Here is a 7,043-nt window from a genome sequence, read left to right as displayed (position 1 = left end):
TGTCTGGTTCCAATAGGATGGGGCCAAGGCCCCCACAGCCCGAGCTTCGTGAGGGCGAAGTCCCTTGACGGCTCATCTCGCTTCGAGGTGACATCCCGTGGGCAGCGCACTCACCTGTTCTAACGCCCTCCGATTCCTTTTTATGGGGATACCTCAAGTCAGAGGTTTTAAACATCGCCCCACAAACTTGCTTCAGCTGAAGAATGTTATTCGGCAGGAAGTAGCCCAAATTCCGGTGCACATGTTGGAACGTGCAGAGGAGAACTTCAGAAAACGGTTGCATCAGTGCATAGAGAACAGTGGCCACCACCTTCAAGATATTTTGTTTAAAACTACATGATTTAGAACTTTAAAGTATGTTCTTTCATTATCTAAACATAAATTTTATCTATCAGCAATAATTTTTCTTTTCTTCGCCTTAAAAAAATGAAGTTTCTGCGCCCCACCCTGTATTTGGTTCAAGCGCTATGTTCAATGCCGATCACAGTGGCCGTGCGGTCTGAGGGATGAACCGTCTTCAACCGCTCTAAAGCTGGGGTCGAGATTTCGAAATCCACTCGAGGCATGGATGTCTGTGTGCGTTTATTCTGTGCTTAGGTAGCGGCCTTGCGACGGGCTCGTCCCCCGTCCAAGGAGTCCTACAGACAGAAGAAATTAAGAAACTAAAAAACGGCCAAAGTCCAACAAAGGGCTGTAGAGTCATAAACAGACAGACACACAGATAGATAAATAGATAGGTAGCTAGATAGACAGACAGACCGATATAGATAGATAGGTAGGTAGGGAGGCAGGTAGGTAGATAAATAGATAGATAGATAGACAGACTATAATCAATGCCTCCTAATCGTCTACTTCATTAAGAACCGTGAGTTAAGTCAAAGATCTTTTAGAATGATACATACAATAAAAGTCTATGGATTGACACAACCGTGTTGGAGAGAAGGGTAAAGCCCTCGTAGAGTACCTTAAAAAAATAACTGCCAAATAATGCAACTTTCACGAATTGTTTTAAAGCTTATCTATCAAAGTGTCAAATAGCAGAAATCAAAGAAATTCTGGAGACGTTCATATAAGGACATGTTATATACACGTATTTCACATGGACCAAATTTAAATGTGATTAGAAATCGGTTTAAAATTTTACTGACACAGGAAAGGAAGCACATGGGATCGAAACCAGAACCTCTATATTACGAGTCAGCAAATTTATCCATTAAAAATAGGAGCATACATTTTTATTTGCATAGTCATCACACAAGTTCAGGAATAGTATCGTACAAGAAACTTGATTTGATAATATACGTTGTATGTGTATTGAACACTTATTAGGCTGCGTGTTTCAACCATTAAGTTTGGTCTTCATCAGGTCTTGTTTATGCGTTTATGCTGCCAGAACTCTGACACGTATGTTGTACTATAGCCAAAGACAAAATTTTAAAGCTTATGTTTCTTTACCTGAGGCCCAGTAGACGTAAAGTCGAAACAGGTCACTATTTAATTTCCGTCTTCTTTCCATTAATTCTATTTTCACTGAAAACCCGACCAACCTCTCATGCTTGGCCGCGCCATAGCTCAAGTGGTTAGTCACTGGCTTCCCACCGCGGCGGCCCTGGTTAGATCCCGGGTCTGGTCAAGTGGGATTTGTGGTGGACAAAGTGGCGCTGGGGCAGGTTTTCTCCGAGTACTTCGGTTTCCCCTGCCAATCTTCATTCCACCAATTGCTCCACAATCACCCTCACCTATCATCTGGGGCTGATACAATAGGCCAGAAGTGACCGCAAGGGACTTAGTCCCACCCCACTAGCAATAAAAAAAGCCTCTCATGCTGTCTCCTCCTGAGTTACACTGCCCTGCAACCTGAGGAACAACTGTTTTTATCCATGGTAGTTACGTTAGGTTCTTCGACTCTTACACGTCTGTTTTGTGTTCTTCGGTATGTAGTCTGTTACCACGGTGACCATGAAAATGTATCCATTTCTCGCAGTAGGCCTAATAATAATTTTATTGTGAGGGAAATAAGGGTTGAGGAAACTGACTTGAATTCATACCCGTGCATAAAAATAGCAGCAAAATATAATCTCCGGGTGCTCTTTCCTAAAACGAAAACTTCTGCACTTATCTGCTATCATAATTAGTCTTCTATAGGAGGCGCGACTGAGAGTCGAATACTGCATATATTCTCAGCGAGCGTCTTCGTGTTCTGAAGTTTTCGGTTTCGATATTTGGATTTGGAGGCCGGTTATCTTATTCCAGAAATCAGACGATGATATGTTACTGACGGGAGATCTTACCTGGAATAAATACACTGTAGTAAATAATGTAATAATTGCAATAAAATATTCTTATGGTTTGCATCCCACAGAGACATAAAAACTGCAAGGAAGAGTAATATGTTACAAATATTCTTCCTATATATTGTAGATACACGCGGATAAGACAAACAGAAGACATCATGGAAATCTTCTAAACATACTTGCGGCAACACTACCTACTGCTACGCTACCCACACGTATGTAGGTCTAATACAAAATATCCACGTAAAAATACGAATACACCACTCAAAATAGCATCCAGTATACTCACGACCAGCATATGCATGTTTTATGTATTTTTACAACTTTACAAGTGTTATATTTTACATTTTACAAACTCAATTAGGAAACTTTGAATTTTTGATAAAAAATGGATCAGTTTTAAACTACATATTCAGCAGAAGCATAACATATTTGTTATTTTACATGTATACACCTGAAGATTGTCAACCAAGACCGAAACATGTGATGTTTTTTAATTTGATATAATAAACAGATTGACTCATTGGTACATTCAGCGCAATCACATATTTTGTAAATGATCGATGTTGAAATCCGTGTTGTGACAGAACTGATTCCTCTAGCATAAATTCCATGGAACAATACATATTCAATTTTATTATTTCCTGAAAAAATTCTTCTTTTCCTTTCGTTTTCGTTAAGCTGTTTTAATTTATTAGTAAATATTACCATTTTTCTCACGACAAGAGATACTCTGGAATAACGCTTGACTTCTGTTTAAAGTATTTCCCGTCCCGGTCCGCTTTACTGTGCGGAAGTCTGCGTGTGTCCCTGTTTATCTGTTTCCCCTTCTTAACTTGTGGACCAGTGGACAAATTTCCGTTAACTCCTCTCTCTACGTTTGCGGAAGAGTAACAAAATTGATTTCAGTCCAGTCGACTCTCTATTTTTTTAATTCGCTAGTCGGGGGTGGAGTCCAGCTGGGTCCACTCGGCACGGCGGCCACTGATTGGCCTACTGTACCTGCCCTGGGTGATAATGATAATAGAGAATTTGGTGGAATGAAGATTGGCAGGGGAAACCGAAGTACTCGGAGAAAACCTGCCCCGGCGCCACTTTGTCCACCACAAATCCCACTTGACCAGACTCGAGATCGAACCCGGGCCGCCGCGGTGGGAAGCCAGCGACTAACCGCTTGAGCTATGGAGCGACCCTCCGTAAAGGCATTAGTGATGTATAGAATTTCTGTACACTTCTGTCACACTGCATGAGTCATGTGGCGCGGATTCAAGCTCTGACGGTCTGTCCTTGCTGAATCTTAATGAGTCAGACTCGACATGAATGAACGCGAATCGGTTAGTATGTCGGCAGCCATAGTTACGCATATCGGCCTGATAACTTTATTCTCAAACACATTCATGTTCAAAATCACACACGACCTTTGTTACTTGTACAATCAGTTAATTCAAGACGCTACGTAATCTAGCGCCAAATAAAATTTGATGGCGATTTTGGCAGGCGATTATCATTGTCTGTTCTGAATCTCTTTCCCATGTACAACCCCACTCTGCAACTTAGATAATACTATTTTTATCTGTGGCTGAAGAGTCCTTGTGGACCTTGGCTGCTTTTTCAGTTTCTTAATCTTATACAGTCGGTAGGACTCGTTGGTTGGAGGATCAGCCCGTCGCAAGGCCGCCACCTACACACAGAACAACACAAGCACAGAATAAAGGCACCCAGACAACTATGCCTAGAGTGGGATTTGAACCCACGATCCCAATGTGAAGACGATTCATGCTTTAGACAGCGAGGCCACCGTGACCGGCTTAGATAATAGAGTAAGAGTTAAATTTAATAAAATAAGAAGCCTGCAAATTGTCGTTACGGACTGAAATTTAGTAACCGCGCCGTGTGTACTTCTTGAAACCTGCAAACATTCGCAGATCTGCTAGTTACAAGAACATATGAAGAGCTCATAACTTCCGTTAAGTGGCCAAAGAGTAGACTCCTGATCTGTTCAGAAAACGTGTATTTAGATTGCTCCTGCGGTAATGTGCGGACATTACCGGTATTGAAGTTCTTTATTTTCAGCCTTGTCTGTGGAAACGGGAAGCGAGAAAGCTAGGAAGTGGGAGCCCTGGCTGGCCGCGGGCCAATGCTGCTGGTGTGGGAGTACCCTGTTCCTCGCCTGCTGTGGGTTCCTTCACATATTTTTGTGTCTCGGAAATATTACATTTCAACCAACAAGATTCAATCACAAAGCAACGTCATACGTCAGGTAAGAGTTACCTTTACATACTAGCTTGAAGTGAAATCGTTACACACCAGCTGTACTGGCTCAGACACACGTTAAATGAACAAACCAATTCTATGGTGTAGGGTATTTATAAGAAAGCAGACATTCTCTCGGGCAGTCCAAAAATTCCCTACTTTTACGGAAGTCGAAAAATCAGTATTCACAAGAGGTCACAATTACACACTTTCCTGAGAGAACTGAATCCAGCCCAGACCATTATACTCTATTTATCTAAGATCCATTTTAATATTATTCTCTCGCACCTCTCTTTACAGATGCTTTATATCTTTAATTCTTCCTAGTAAAGTTTCTAATGCATGGCTCTTCTCCCCTGTCTATATTTCCGGAATTATAGAATATCACTTCTTATAAGTAACTTGAGGATCGTGAATATCTGGGCCTGCTCTATAATTTTTTCTACTGATAATGTCCACAGAATATTCACTGCATACTTCTGCAATCTTCTTGTTTCCTATATTTTTTCTACTTTTTTATTAACATCTTGGAATGTAACAACTATTAAGCATTGTACAGAAAATGTTACAATGAAATAATTTCGTAATTATTTACTGGAGGAAACATACGTCTTGTTCTCAACCATTTTATCTCTCCGCTTTATGGGACACGCATACCAAATATAAGATAAGTTTGGAGAATTTGAGTGATGCATTAAGTAGGATGTAGAAGGAAACGCTAGGTGCCTAGTATAAGATATTACTATAGCTTCCACCTAATGAAGCTGTGAAAAAAACCACCATATCCTGAAACAGCACAGTCGGCTTCCAAGACTGAAAATCGTATACAGGATCTCACCCAAACGTGAGGTTCGGAAAACTGTAACACGTTATTGAAGATTTATAGGCTCAACAAATTTGCCAATGTTCTATATATGGACAAATACCGTCTTAAGTGCAACAAATTTTATTGTAGTTGTATTGTATTTATTGTNCAGGAATATTTGTATATTACAGACAACACATGAACAACGATAAAAACAAGAAGTGGCCGCTGCAGCACCGTAGATATAGGGCATGTACCCTGAAAAAATTTTAACTAAAAATTTGAAAAAGAAAGAACAGAGATCTTATAGACATTTTAACTTGAATTAAGTTTTAAAAAGTGCTAATTTAAAAATCAAATCGACGCGTATAGATTAACAAAGATTTTATACAATTAGAAAGACTGGTGATTTTAAATTTTAACAAGCAGTGTAACAGCTACGTGAGTGATACACACCTAATGATGGCCATTTAGGGCCGAAACATGTAGTGTGGAGGAGAAAAAAGAAGTAAAAACTACAATAAAAAAAATTGTTGCACTTAAGACGGTATTTGTCCATATATATTGTGTGAGTGTAACAGGATGCTGAAATATAATATTGCCAATGTTCTTTTGTAACTCAGATTTTTCACTCTCGTGAAAGAGATGAAAGAATGACGTGTTTAGATATCTTCATGCGGCATCCGGAAACGTAACGTAACACTGCAAGTAACACTGACTGTACTTAGGCGGTCAGTGTATCTCACGCACACAACAGCGTTAATAGGAAATGCTTGATTATGAGCAAGCAAGATACGCGTATATGCTATTTGCATGTGGCAGGCTTAAGGGTTCATTGTATACAATTCGGCGTTAATTACATTTCGGACACACCGCGATTATTTGGGCTCTTATTCGTTTTACGAAATTTATATAATATACACGATATATCGGTCGGTTACGGTCTCGTCTTGCGTGAGTATACAGTGTCATTACTTTGGCAAGTAATTTTTTATTTTTCAGAGATTTTCAATCTTTATAGAGGTCGGAGCGCGGCTCTGGCCACTCACGTCTATCTAGTGAAGAGGTAAAGAATACGTGGAGTTTTACGTCAACTAATCCTTTCCATTTCCTGAAGTAGCTATGAATTGGTGCTTGAACACTGAGAAAATATTATCCTTGGCTTTATACGGGACTATTCCTGGAGATCAGTAAAGTTATTTTGAGCCAGCCTCACTGAGGTTCGATTCCGGAACAGGGTCGTTTGATATGTTTTACTTCATTTCATAAAATGTCTCCGGGCCCAACCATATCCTGTAGTACTGGAAGAAAATAGGTAATGATCATCTTTGTTAATAAGCCTCACGTGAAGACGCCTGCGTGTCGCACTCTGGCTGACCCGCCTAGCATTCGTGTTAGAGAAGTTGTCTAGCTGACAGACGATATGCTGACAATTTCACACATCATGCGGCGTGTGAGTCAAAAAATTTTTTTTTATTATTATTTATCATTTATTAGCAATCTGAATTTACATTCTATGAGCTAATTTGCTGTCATGTACAATAATTATTCTATTGTACTAAGTTGGCTTGAAGAGCTGTAATCCATCGATTACACCTCAGTTTTCCTGGAGATCGTTTGGCCAAGTTCGTCTTAGTCTTCTGTATTGTGTAGGTTGAAGGAGAGCTTCTATTGCGTTGTTCAGGTGAGAT

The sequence above is a fragment of the Cryptotermes secundus genome, unplaced genomic scaffold (assembly GCF_002891405.2).
Source record: "Cryptotermes secundus unplaced genomic scaffold, Csec_1.0 scaffold1025, whole genome shotgun sequence".
Lineage (NCBI taxonomy): Eukaryota > Metazoa > Arthropoda > Insecta > Blattodea > Kalotermitidae > Cryptotermes > Cryptotermes secundus.
The sequence above is the reverse complement of the archived record's forward strand: the minus strand, read 5'-3'. Positions refer to the sequence as shown.